This window comes from Castanea sativa, chromosome 6 (genome assembly GCF_040712315.1).
Source record: "Castanea sativa cultivar Marrone di Chiusa Pesio chromosome 6, ASM4071231v1".
In the NCBI taxonomy this organism is placed as follows: Eukaryota; Viridiplantae; Streptophyta; class Magnoliopsida; order Fagales; family Fagaceae; genus Castanea; species Castanea sativa.
Window position 1 is genome coordinate 8732628 of NC_134018.1, and position 15793 is coordinate 8748420.

The following is a 15793-nucleotide window of genomic DNA, read 5'->3' on the forward strand; positions in this document are numbered from 1 at the left end:
ATAAATCAGCCTTATTCTTTTCTTTTTTGAAGCCATGTTCATGAATCCAAAATGGGTAGTCTCGAAAAAAATAAAAATAAATAAAGGAATGCAAAACGAGAAAGTTGACTGAGCGACAAAACCAAAAACAAAAAGACTTTAAATGCACGAACGAAAAATTATAGTGATCATAATGTTAATCAATTGAAGTGGACTGAGTCATGTATAGCAAAACACAATAAATTCATAACATTCGTCCCAATGACGTGACACACGACCTCCACCAATAATCTTGACTTTTTGTTCTTTAAACTTTGAAAGATGTAACTTGAAGATCGTAGAAAATAAATTCTAGAAATCTCGAAGTTTGACATAGCCACAAACATATCTAGGTGCATTATCTTAAAAAAATTTAAAATTAAATTTTTTGATAGGTAGTTCTCAAAACGTTCATAATACTGTTAGTTACAAATGAGTGCTTAAAGGATTCATCCTCTTTACAAGTATTGGAAATTCCAAAAAGATAATGCCTGAAAGTTAATTGATAGACCAACTTCTAGAAGTGCGTTTAGAGCTTCCTACTGACATTCCATAAGGTAACTTGACCTTTACGTCATCGAATTAACACAAAATCACATATTGAAGGCGTAACTTCAAGAAGATGGGAGACATCGTTCGAGCCATGCAAAACCATAGGGATTGAACTGTAGGGTCTACAAAAGATAAACCAGCCCCATTTTTTTTCTTTTTAGTAGCAATCTTCAAGAATCCAAAACGAGAACCTTAAAAAAATAATAATAATAAAATAAAGGAATCCAAAATGTGAAAGTTAACTGAGTGATAAAACAGAAAAAAAAAAAGACTATAAATGCACGAAAAATTATAGTCGTCATAACGTTAATTAATTGAACTGGACTGAGTCACGTATAGCAAAACACAATAAATTCATCACCGTAGTGCTGATAACGTGACACTCGACCTCCTCCAGTAATCTTGACTTTTGGTTCTTTAAACTTTGAACAATGTAACTTGAAGATCGGAGAAAACAAATTCTAGCCATGCAGTAAAGTATGAATTGAATCCAAGAGCCCATAGGATACTTTTGCTTCAGGGATAACCAAAATATTTTTCTTGCTGCCCAAGATAAAACTATTATCATTGATGTGCAATAAAATAAAATAAAAAAACATCAAAGTTTGACATACCCACATACATATGTTGGGGCATTAGCCTAAAAAAATTTAAAATTAAGTTTTTTTGCTAGGTAGTTCTTAAAACGTTCATCATCCTGTCAGTTACAGATGAGTGCTTAAAGGATTCATCATCTTTACAAGTATTGGAATTTCCAAAAAGATAATGCTTGAAAGTTAATTGATAGACCAACTTCTAGAAGTGCGTTTAGAGCTTACTACTACCATTCGACAAGGTACCTTGACCTTTACGTCATCGAATTAACACATAATCACATATAGAAGGCGTAACTTCAAGAAGATGGGAGAGATCGTTCTAGCCACGTAAAACCACAGGAATTGAACTGTAGAGTTTACAGAAGATAAATCAGCCTTATTCTTTTCTTTTTTGAAGCCATGTTCATGAATCCAAAATGGGTAGTCTCAAAAAAAATAAAAATAAATAAAGGAATGCAAAACGAGAAAGTTGACTGAGCGACAAAACCAAAAACAAAAAGACTTTAAATGCATGAACGAAAAATTATAGTGATCATAATGTTAATCAATTGAAGTGGACTGAGTGATGTATAGCAAAACACAATAAATTCATAACATTCGTCCCAATGACATGACACACGACCTCCACCAATAATCTTGACTTTTTGTTCTTTAAACTGTGAACGATGTAACTTGAAGATTGTAGAAAATAAATTGTAGAAATCTCGATATTTGACATAGCCACATACATATCTTGGTGCATTAACTTAAAAAAATTTATTCAATTTTTTGATAGGTAGTTCTCAAAACGTTCATAATACTGTTAGTTAGGAATGAGTGCCTAAAGGATTCATCCACTTTCCATGTAATGGAATTTCCAAAAAGATAATGGCTGAAAGTTAATTGATAGACCAACTTCTAGAAGTGCATTTAGAGCTTCCTACTGACATTCCACAAAGTACCTTGACCTTAAGTCATCGAATTAACAAATAATCACATATAGAAGGCGTAACTTCAAGAAGATGGGAGACATCGTTCGAGCCATGCAAAACCATAGGGATTGAACTGTAGGGTCTACAAAAGATAAATAAGTCCTATTTTTTTCTTTTTCGTAGCAATCTTCAAGAATCCAAAACGAGAACCTTAAAAAAATTAATAATAATAAAATAAAGGAATTCAAAATGAGAAAGTTGACTGAGTGATAAAACAGAAAACAAAAAGTCTTTAAATGCACAAAAAATTATAGTCACCATAACGTTAATTAATTGAACTAGACTGAGTCATGTATAGGAAAACACAATAAATTCATAACAGTAGTCCTGATGACGTGACACTCGACCTCCTCCAATGATCTTGACTTTTGGTTCTTTAAACTTTGAACAATGTAACTTGAAGATCGGAGAAAACAAATTCTAGCCATGCAGTAAAGTATGAATTGAATCCATGAGCCCATAGGGTACTTTTGCTTAAGGGATAACCAAAATATTTTTCTTGCTGCCCAAGATAAAACTATTATCATTGATGTGCAATAAAACTATTATCAAAGTTTGACATATCCATATACATATGTTGGGGCATTGGCCTAAAAAAATTTAAATTTAAATTTTTGTGCTAGGTAGTTCTTAAAACGTTCATCATCCTGTCAGTTACAGATGAGTGCTTAAAGGATTCTTCATCTTTACAAGTGTTGGAATTTCCAAAAAGATAATGCTTGAAAGTTAATTGATAGACCAACTTCTAGAAGTGCGTTTAGAGCTTACTACTACCATTCGACAAGGTACCTTGATCTTTACGTCATCGAATTAACAAATAATCACATATAGAAGGAGTAACTTCAAGAAGATGGGAGACATCGTTCTAGCCACGTAAAACCACAGGAATTGAACTGTAGAGTTTAAAGAAGATAAATCAGCCTTATTCTTTTCTTTTTTGAAGCCATGTTCATGAATCCAAAATGGGTAGTCTCGAAAAAAATAAAAATAAATAAAGGAATGCAAAACGAGAAAGTTGACTGAGCTACAAAACCAAAAACAAAAAGACTTTAAATGCACGAACGAAAAATTATAGTGATCATAATGTTAATCAATTGAAGTGGACTGAGTCATGTATAGCAAAACACAATAAATTCATAACATTCGTCCCAATGACGTGACACACGACCTCCACCAATAATCTTGACTTTTTGTTCTTTAAACTTTGAAAGATGTAACTTGAAGATCGTAGAAAATAAATTCTAGAAATCTCGAAGTTTGACATAGCCACAAACATATCTTGGTGCATTATCTTAAAAAAATTTAAAATTAAATTTTTTGATAGGTAGTTCTCAAAACGTTCATAATACTGTTAGTTACAAATGAGTGCTTAAAGGATTCATCCTCTTTACAAGTATTGGAAATTCCAAAAAGATAATGCCTGAAAGTTAATTGATAGACCAACTTCTAGAAGTGCGTTTAGAGCTTCCTACTGACATTCCATAAGGTAACTTGACCTTTACGTCATCGAATTAACACAAAATCACATATTGAAGGCGTAACTTCAAGAAGGTGGGAGACATCGTTCGAGCCATGCAAAACCATAGGGATTGAACTGTAGGGTCTACAAAAGATAAATCAGCCCTATTTTTTTTCTTTTTAGTAGCAATCTTCAAGAATCCAAAACGAGAACCTTAAAAAAATAAAAATAATATAATAAAGGAATCCAAAATGAGAAAGTTAACTGAGTGATAAAACAGAAAAAAAAGACTTTAAATGCACGAAAAATTATTGTCATCAGAACGTTAATTAATTGAACTGGACTGAGTCACGTTTAGCAAAACACAATAAATTCATCACCGTAGTGCCGATAACGTGACACTCGACCTCCTCCAATAATCTTGACTTTTGGTTCTTTAAACTTTGAACAATGTAACTTGAAGATCGGAGAAAACAAATTCTAGCCATGCAGTAAAGTATGAATTGAATCCAATAGCCCATAGGATACTTATGCTTAAGGGATAACCAAAATATCTTTCTTGCTGCCCAAGATAAAACTATTATCATTGATGTGCAATAAAATAAAATAAAAAAATATCAAAGTTTGACATACCCATATACATATTTGGGGCATTAGCCTAAAAATATTTAAAATTAATTTTTTTTCCTAGGTAGTTCTTAAAACGTTCATAATCCTGTCAGTTACAGATGAGTGCTTAAAGTATTCATCATCTTTACAAGTATTGGAATTTCCAAAAAGATAATGCTTGAAAGTTAATTGATAGACCAACTTCTAGAAGTGCGTTTAGAGCTTACTACTACCACTCGGCAAGGTACCTTGACCTTTACGTCATTGAATTAACACATAATCACATATAGAAGGCGTAACTTCAAGAAGATGGGAGACATCGTTCTAGCCACGTAAAACCACAGGAATTGAACTGTAGAGTTTAAAGAAGATAAATCAGCCTTATTCTTTTCTTTTTTGAAGCCATGTTCATGAATCCAAAATGGGTAGTCTCGAAAAAAATAAAAATAAATAAAGGAATGCAAAACGAGAAAGTTGACTGAGCGACAAAACCAAAAACAAAAAGACTTTAAATGCACGAACGAAAAATTATAGTGATCATAATGTTAATCAATTGAAGTGGACTGAGTCATGTACAGCAAAACACAATAAATTCATAACATTCGTCCCAATTGTGTGACACACGACCTCCACCAATAATCTTGACTTTTTGTTCTTTAAACGTTGAAAGATGTAACTTGAAGATCGTAGAAAATAAATTGTAGAAATCTCGAAGTTTGACATAGCCACATACATATCTTGGTGCATTAGCTTAAAAAAATTTAAAATTAAATTTTTTGATAGTTAGTTCTCAAAACGTTCATAATACTGTTAGTTCCAAATGAGTGCTTAAAGGATTCATCCTCTTTACAAGTATTGGAAATTCCAAAAAGATAATGCCTGAAAGTTAATTGATAGACCAACTTCTAGAAGTGTGTTTAGAGCTTCCTACTGACATTCCATAAGGTACCTTGACCTTTAAGGCATCGAATTAATACAAAATCACATATTGAAGGCGTAACTTCAAGAAGATGGGAGACATCGTTCGAGCCATGCAAAACCATAGGAATTGAACTGTAGGGTCTACAAAAGATAAATTAGCCCTATTTTTTTTTCTTTTTCGTAGCAATCTTCAAGAATCCAAAATGAGAACCTTAAAAAAATAATAATAATAAAATAAAGGAATCCAAAATGAGAAAGTTAACTGAGGGATAAAACAGAAAAAAAAAGACTTTAAATGCACGAAAAATTATTGTCATCATAACGTTAATTAATTGAACTGGACTGAGTCATGTATAGCAAAACACAATAAATTCATCACCGTAGTGCTGATAACGTGACACTCGACCTCCTCCAATAATCTTGACTTTTGGTTCTTTAAACTTTGAACAATGTAACTTGAAGATCGGAGAAAACAAATTCTAGCCATGCAGTAAAGTATGAATTGAATCCAGGAGCCCATAGGATACTTTTGCTTAAGGGATAACCAAAATATATTTCTTGCTGCCCAAGATAAAACTATTATCGTTGATGTGCAATAAAACTATTATCAAAGTTTGACATATCCCTATACATATGTTGGGGCGTTGGCCTAAAAAAATTTAAAATTAATTTTTTTTACTAGGTAGTTCTTTAAATGTTCATCATCCTGTCAGTTACAGATGAGTGCTTAAAGGATTCATCATCTTTACAAGTATTGGAATATCCAAACAGATAATGCCCGAAAGTTAATTGATAGACCAACTTCTAGAAGTGCGTTGAGAGCTTACTACTAACATTCCACAAGGTAGCTTGACCTTTAACTCATCGAATTAACACATAATCACATATAGAAGGTGTGACTTCAAGAAGATGGGAGACATCGTTCGAGCCATGCAATACCACAGGAATTGAACTGTAGAGTGTACAGAAGATAAATCAGCCTTAATCTTTTCTTTTTTGAAGCCATCTTCATGAATCCAAAATGAGTAGTCTCGAAAAAAATAAAAATAAATAAAGGAATGCAAAATGAGAAAGTTGACTTAGTTACAAAACCAAAAACAAAAAGACTTCAAATGCACGAACGAAAAATTATAGTGATCATAATGTTAATCAATTGAAGTGGACTGAGTCATGTATAGCAAAACACAATAAATTCATAACATTCGTCCCAATGACGTGACACACGACCTCCACCAATAATCTTGACTTTTTGTTCTTTAAACGTTGAAAGATGTAACTTGAAGATCGTAGAAAATAAATTGTAGCAATCTTGATTTTTGACATAGCCACATACATATCTTGGTGCATTAGCTTAAAAAAATTTATTCAATTTTTTGATAGGTAGTTCTCAAAACGTTCATAATACTATTAGTTACGAATGAGTGCCTAAAGGATTCATCCTCTTTACATGTATTGGAATTTCCAAAAAGATAATGCCTGAAAGTTAATTGATAGACCAACTTCTAGAAGTGCATTTAGAGCTTCCTACTGACATTCCATAAGGTACCTTGACCTTTAAGGCATCGAATTAATACAAAATCACATATTGAAGGCGTAACTTCAAGAAGATGGGAGACATCGTTCGAGCCATGCAAAACCATAGGAATTGAACTGTAGGGTCTACAAAAGATAAATTAGCCCTATTTTTTTCTTTTTCGTAGCAATCTTTAAGAATCCAAAACGAGAACCTTAAAAAAATTAATAATAATAAAATAAAGGAATTCAAAATGAGAAAGTTGACTGAGTGATAAAACAGAAAACAAAAAGACTTTAAATGCACGAAAAATTAAAGTCACCATAACGTTAATTAATTGAACTGGACTGAGTCATGTATAGTAAAACACAATAAATTCATAACAGTAGTCCTGATGATGTGACGCTCGACCTCCTCCAATAATCTTGACTTTTGGTTCTTTAAACTTTGAACAATGTAACTTGAAGATCGGAGAAAACAAATTTTAGCCATGCAGTAAAGTATGAATTGAATCCAAGAGCCCACAAGATACTTTTGCTTAAGGTTTAACCAAAATGTTTTTCTTGCATCCCAAGATAAAACTATTATCATTGATGTGCAATAAAAAAAAAAAAAAAAAAAATCAAAGTTTGACATACGCACATACATATGTTGGGGCATTAGCCTAAAAAAATTTAAAATTAAGTTTTTTTGCTAGGTATTTCTTAAAACGTTCATCATCCTGTCAGTTACAGATGAGTGCTTAAAGGATTCATCATCTTTACAAGTATTTGAATTTCCTAAAAGATAATGCCTGAAAGTTAATTGATAGACCAACTTCTAGAAGTGCGTTGAGAGCTTACTACTAACATTCCATAAGGTAGCTTGACCTTTAACTCATTGAATTAACACATAATCACATATAGATGGCGTAACTTCAAGAAGATGGGAGACATCGTTCAAGCCATGCAATACCACAGGAATTGAACTGTAGAGTCTGCAGAAGACAAATCAGCCCTATTTTTTTCTTTTCCGTGGCCATCATCAAGAATCCAAAACGAGAACCCTCAAAAAAATAAAAAATAAATAAAGGAATCCAAAATGAGAAAGTTGACTAAGTGAGAAAACCAAAAACAAAAAACTTCCAATGCACGAATAGAAAATTATAGTCATCATAATGTTAATTAATTGAATTGGACTGAGTCATGTATAGCAAAACACAATAAATTCATAACGGTCGTCCTTATGACGAGACACTCGACCTCCTCCAATAATCTTGACTTTTGGTTCTTTGAACTTTGAACGATGTAACTTGAAGATTTGAGAAAACAAATTCTGGGCATGCAATAAAGTATGAATTGAATGCAAGAGCCCACAGGATACTTTTGCTTAGGGGATAACCAAAATATTTTTCTTGCAGCCCAAGATAAAACTATTATCATTGATGTGCAATAAAAAAAAAAAAAAAAAAATCAAAGTTTGACATAGCCACATACATATGTTGGTGCATTAGCCTAAAAAATTTAAAATTAAATTTTTTGCCAGGTAGTTCTTAAAGCATTCACCATACTGTCAGTTACGGATGAGTGCTTAAAGGATTCATTATCTTTACAAGTATTGGAATTACGAAAAAGATAATGCCTAAAAGTTAATTGATAGACCAACTTCTAGAAGTTCGCTTATAGCGTACTACTAACATTCCACAAGGTACCTTGACCTTTAAGTCATTGAATTAACACATAATCACATACAGAATGCCTAACTTTAAGAAGATGGGAGACATCGCTCTAGCCACGCAAAACCATAGGAATTGAGCTGTAGTGTCTATAGAAGATAAATCGACCCTACTCTTTTCTTTTCTGGAGCCATCTTCATGAATCCAAAATGCAAAGTCTCAAAAAAATAAAAATAAATAATGGAATGCAAAATGAGAAAGTAGACTGAGTGACAAAACAAAAAACAAAAAGACTTTAAATGCACAAACAAAAAATTATAGTCATGATATTGTTAATTAATTGAAGTGGACTGAGTCATGTATAGTAAAACACAATAAATTCTTAACTGTCATCCTGATGACGTGACGCACGACCTCCACCAATAATCTTGGCATGTGGTTCTTTAAACTTTGAATGATGTAACTTGAAGATCAGAGAAAACAAATTCTAGCCATGCAATAAAGTATGAATTGAATCCAAGAGCCCATATGATACTTTTTCTTAGGGGACAACCAAAATATTTTTCTTGCAGCCCAAGATAAAACTATTATCATTGATGTGCCATAAATAAAATAAAATAAAATATCTCAAAGTTTGACATACCCACATACATATTTTGGTGCATTAGCTTAAGAAAATTCAAAATTAAATTTTTTGCTAGGTACTTCGTAAAAATTTCATCATCCTGTCAGTTACAGATGAGTGCTTAAAGGGTTCATCATCTTTACAAGTATTTGAATTTCCAAAAAGATAATGCCTGATAGTTAATTGATAGGCCAACGTCTAGAAGTGCGCTTAGAGCTTACTACTCACTTTCCACAGGGTACCCTGACCTCTAAATCATCGAATTAACACATAATCACCTACAGAAGGCCTAACTTTAAGAAGATGGGAGACATCGTTCTAGCCACACAAAACCACAAGAATTGAACTGTAGAGTCTACAGAAGATATATCAGCCCTATTCTTTTCTTTTCTGGACCCATTTTCATGAATCCAAAATGCGAAGTCTCGAGAAAATAAATAAATAAATAAAGGAATCCAAAATGAGAAAGTTGACTGAGTGACAAAACAAAAAACAAAAAAACCTCCAATTAACGAACGGAAAATTATAGTCATCATAATGTTAATTAATTGAACTAGACTGAGTCATGTATAGCAAAACACAGTAAATTCATAACGGTCATCCTGATGACAAGACACTCGACCTCCTCCAATAATCTTGACTTTTGGTTCTTTGAACTTTGAACGATGTAACTTGAAGATCGGAGAAAACAAATTCTAGCCATGCAATAAAGTACGAATTGAATCCAAGAGCGCACAGGATACTTTTTCTTAGGGGATAACCAAAATATTTTCCTGCAGCCCAAGATAAAACTATTATCATTGATGTGCAATAAAAAGAAAAAAAAAAAATCAAAGTTTGACATAGCCACATACATATGTTGGTGCATTAGCCTAACAAAATTTAAAATTAAATTTTTTGCCAGGTAGTTCTTAAAACATTCATCATCCTGTCAGTTATGGATGAGTGCTTAAAGGATTCATTATCTTTACAAGTATTGGACTTACCAAAAAGATAATGCCTGAAAGTTAATTGATACCCCAACTTCTAGAAGTGCGCTTATAGCGTACTACTAACATTCTACAAGGTACCTTGACCTTTAAGTCATTGAATTAACACATAATCACATACAGAAGGCCTAACTTTAAGAAGATGGGAGACATCGTTCTAGCCACGCAAAACCATAGGAATTGAGCTGTAGAGTCTATAGAAGATAAATCAACCCTACTCTTTTCTTTTCTGGAGCCATCTTCAAGAATCCAAAATGAAAAGTCTCAAAAAAAAAATAATAATAAAGGAATGCAAAATGAGAAAGTTGACTGAGTGACAAAACAAAAAACAAAAAGACTTTAAATGCATGAACGAAAAGTTATAGTCATCATAATGTTAATTAATTGAAGTGGATTGAGTCATGTATAGTAAAACACAATAAATTCTTAACAATCGTCCTGATGACGTGACACACGACCTCTACCAATAATTTTGACATGTGGTTCTTTAAACTTTGAATGATGTAACATGAAGATCAGAGAAAACAAATTCTAGCCATGCAATAAAGTATGAATTGAATCCAAGAGCCCATACGATAATTTTTCTTAGAGGACAACCAAAATATTTTTCTTGCAGCCCAAGATAAAACTATTATCATTGATGTGCCATAAATAAAATAAAATAAAAAATTTCAAAGTTTGACATACCCACATACATATTTTGGTGCATTACTTTAAGAAAATTCAAAATTAAATTTTTTCCTAGGTTCTTCGTAAAAAGTTCATCATCCCGTCGATTCTGAGATGAGTGCTTAAAGGGTTCATCATCTTTACAAGTTTTGGAATTTCCAAAAAGATAATGCCAGATAGTTAATTGATAGGCCAACTTCTAGAAGTGCGCTTAGAGCTTACTACTAACTTTCCACAAGGTACCCTGACCTTTAAGTCATCGAATTAACACATAATCACATACAGAAGGCCTAACTTTAAGAAGATGGGAGACAACGTTCTAGCCACGCAAGACCACAGGGAATTGAACTGTAGAGTCTACAAAAGATAAATCAGCCCTATTCTTTTCTTATCTCGGAGCCATCTTCAAGAATCCAAAATGTGAAGTCTCGAGAAAATAAATAAATAAATAAAGGAATGCAAAATGAATAAAGTTGACTGAGTGACAAAATCGAAAACAAAAAGACTTTAAATGCACGAACGAAAAATTATAGTCATGATAATGTTAATTAATTGAAGTGGATTGAGTCATGTATAGTAAAACACAATAAATTCTTAACTGTCGTCCTGATGACGCGACACATGACCTCCACCAATAATCTTGACATGTGGTTCTTTAAACTTTGAATGATGTAACTTGAAGATCATAGAAAACAAATTCTAGCCATGCATTAAAGTATGAATCGAATGCAAGAGCCCATACGATACTTTTTCTTAGGAGACAACCAAAATATTTTTCTTGCAGCCCAAGATAAAACAATTATCATTGATGTGCAATAAATAAAATTAAAAAAAAAATCTCAAAGTTTGACATAGCCACATACATATGTTGGTGCATTAGCCTAAAACAATTTAAAATTAAATTTTTTGCTAGGTAGTTCTTAAAACATACATCATCTTGTCAGTTACGGATGAGTGCTTAAAGGATTCATTATCTTTACAAGTATTGGAATTACCAAAAAGATAATGCCTGAAAGTTAATTGATAGACCAACCTCTAGAAGTGCGCTTATAGCGTACTACTAACATTCTACAAGGTACCTTGACCTTTAAGTCATTGAATTAACACATAATCACATACAGAAGGCCTAACCTTAAGAAGATGGGAGACATCGTTCTAGCCATGCAAAACCACATGAATTGAGCTGTATAGTCTATAGAAGATAAATCAACCCTACTCTTTTCTTTTTTGGAGCCATCTTCATGAATCCAAAATGCGAAGTCCCAAAAAAAAATAAAAAAAAAATAAAGGAATGCAAAATGAGAAAGTTGACTGAGTGACAAAACAAAAAACAAAAAGACTTTAAATGCATGAACGAAAAGTTATAGTCATCATAATGTTAATTAATTGAAGTGGATTGAGTCATGTATAGTAAAACACAATAAATTCTTAACAATCGTCCTGATGACGTGACACACGACCTCTACCAATAATTTTGACATGTGGTTCTTTAAACTTTGAATGATGTAACATGAAGATCAGAGAAAACAAATTCTAGCCATGCAATAAAGTATGAATTGAATCCAAGAGCCCATACGATAATTTTTCTTAGAGGACAACCAAAATATTTTTCTTGCAGCCCAAGATAAAACTATTATCATTGATGTGCCATAAATAAAATAAAATAAAAAATTTCAAAGTTTGACATACCCACATACATATTTTGGTGCATTAGCTTAAGAAAATTCAAAATTAAATTTTTTCCTAGGTTCTTCGTAAAAAGTTCATCATCCCGTCGATTCTGAGATGAGTGCTTAAAGGGTTCATCATCTTTACAAGTTTTGGAATTTCCAAAAAGATAATGCCGTATAGTTAATTGATAGGCCAACTTCTAGAAGTGCGCTTAGAGCTTACTACTAACTTTCCACAAGGTACCCTGACCTTTAAGTCATCGAATTAACACATAATCACATACAGAAGGCCTAACTTTAAGAAGATGGGAGACAACGTTCTAGCCACGCAAGACCACAGGAATTGAACTGTAGAGTCTACAAAAGATAAATCAGCCCTATTCTTTTCTTATCCGGAGCCATCTTCAAGAATCCAAAATGTGAAGTCTCGAGAAAATAAATAAATAAATAAAGGAATGCAAAATGAATAAAGTTGATCGAGTGACAAAATCGAAAACAAAAAGACTTTAAATGCACGAACGAAAAATTATAGTCATGATAATGTTAATTAATTGAAGTGGATTGAGTCATGTATAGTAAAACACAATAAATTCTTAACTGTCGTCCTGATGACGCGACACATGACCTCCACCAATAATCTTGACATGTGGTTCTTTAAACTTTGAATGATGTAACTTGAAGATCATAGAAAACAAATTCTAGCCATGCATTAAAGTATGAATCGAATGCAAGAGCCCATACGATACTTTTTCTTAGGAGACAACCAAAATATTTTTCTTGCAGCCCAAGATAAAACAATTATCATTGATGTGCAATAAATAAAATTAAAAAAAAAAATCTCAAAGTTTGACATAGCCACATACATATGTTGGTGCATTAGCCTAAAACAATTTAAAATTAAATTTTTTGCTAGGTAGTTCTTAAAACATACATCATCTTGTCGATTACGGATGAGTGCTTAAAGGATTCATTATCTTTACAAGTATTGGAATTACCAAAAAGATAATGCCTGAAAGTTAATTGATAGACCAACCTCTAGAAGTGCGCTTATAGCGTACTACTAACATTCTACAAGGTACCTTGACCTTTAAGTCATTGAATTAACACATAATCACATACAGAAGGCCTAACCTTAAGAAGATGGGAGACATCGTTCTAGCCATGCAAAACCACATGAATTGAGCTGTATAGTCTATAGAAGATAAATCAACCCTACTCTTTTCTTTTTTGGAGCCATCTTCATGAATCCAAAATGCGAAGTCCCAAAAAAAAAATAAAAAAAAAATAAAGGAATGCAAAATGAGAAAGTTGACTGAGTGACAAAACAAAAAACAAAAAGACTTTAAATGCATGAACGAAAAGTTATAGTCATCATAATGTTAATTAATTGAAGTGGATTGAGTCATGTATAGTAAAACACAATAAATTCTTAACAATCGTCCTGATGACGTGACACACGACCTCTACCAATAATTTTGACATGTGGTTCTTTAAACTTTGAATGATGTAACATGAAGATCAGAGAAAACAAATTCTAGCCATGCAATAAAGTATGAATTGAATCCAAGAGCCCATACGATAATTTTTCTTAGAGGACAACCAAAATATTTTTCTTGCAGCCCAAGATAAAACTATTATCATTGATGTGCCATAAATAAAATAAAATAAAAAATTTCAAAGTTTGACATACCCACATACATATTTTGGTGCATTAGCTTAAGAAAATTCAAAATTAAATTTTTTCCTAGGTTCTTCGTAAAAAGTTCATCATCCTGTCGATTCTGAGATGAGTGCTTAAAGGGTTCATCATCTTTACAAGTTTTGGAATTTCCAAAAAGATAATGCCAGATAGTTAATTGATAGGCCAACTTCTAGAAGTGCGCTTAGAGCTTACTACTAACTTTCCACAAGGTACCCCGACCTTTAAGTCATCGAATTAACACATAATCACATACGAAGGCCTAACTTTAAGAAGATGGGAGACAACGTTCTAGCCACGCAAGACCACGGGAATTGAACCGTAGAGTCTACAAAAGATAAATCAGCCCTATTCTTTTCTTATCCGGAGCCATCTTCAAGAATCCAAAATGTGAAGTCTCGAGAAAATAAATAAATAAATAAAGGAATGCAAAATGAATAAAGTTGACTGAGTGACAAAATCGAAAACAAAAAGACTTTAAATGCACGAACGAAAAATTATAGTCATGATAATGTTAATTAATTGAAGTGGATTGAGTCATGTATAGTAAAACACAATAAATTCTTAACTGTCGTCCTGATGACGCGACACATGACCTCCACCAATAATCTTGACATGTGGTTCTTTAAACTTTGAATGATGTAACTTGAAGATCATAGAAAACAAATTCTAGCCATGCATTAAAGTATGAATCGAATGCAAGAGCCCATACGATACTTTTTCTTAGGAGACAACCAAAATATTTTTCTTGCAGCCCAAGATAAAACAATTATCATTGATGTGCAATAAATAAAATTAAAAAAAAAATCTCAAAGTTTGACATAGCCACATACATATGTTGGTGCATTAGCCTAAAACAATTTAAAATTAAATTTTTTGCTAGGTAGTTCTTAAAACATACATCATCTTGTCGATTACGGATGAGTGCTTAAAGGATTCATTATCTTTACAAGTATTGGAATTACCAAAAAGATAATGCCTGAAAGTTAATTGATAGACCAACCTCTAGAAGTGCGCTTATAGCGTACTACTAACATTCTACAAGGTACCTTGACCTTTAAGTCATTGAATTAACACATAATCACATACGAAGGCCTAACCTTAAGAAGATGGGAGACATCGTTCTAGCCATGCAAAACCACATGAATTGAGCTGTATAGTCTATAGAAGATAAATCAACCCTACTCTTTCTTTTTTGGAGCCATCTTCATGAATCCAAAATGCGAAGTCCCAAAAAAAAATAAAAAAAAAATAAAGGAATGCAAAATGAGAAAGTTGACTGAGTGACAAAACAAAAAACAAAAAGACTTTAAATGCATGAACGAAAAGTTATAGTCATCATAATGTTAATTAATTGAAGTGGATTGAGTCATGTATAGTAAAACACAATAAATTCTTAACAATCGTCCTGATGACGTGACACACGACCTCTACCAATAATTTTGACATGTGGTTCTTTAAACTTTGAATGATGTAACATGAAGATCGTAGAAAACAAATTCTAGCCATGCAATAAAGTATGAATTGAATCCAAGAGCCCATACGATAATTTTTCTTAGAGGACAACCAAAATATTTTTCTTGCAGCCCAAGATAAAACTATTATCATTGATGTGCCATAAATAAAATAAAATAAAAAATTTCAAAGTTTGACATACCCACATACATATTTTGGTGCATTAGCTTAAGAAAATTCAAAATTAAATTTTTTCCTAGGTTCTTCGTAAAAAGTTCATCATCCCGTCAGCCATGTATGAGTGCTTAAAGGGTTCATCATCTTTACAAGTTTTGGAATTTCCAAAAAGATAATGCCAGATAGTTAATTGATAGGCCAACTTCTAGAAGTGCG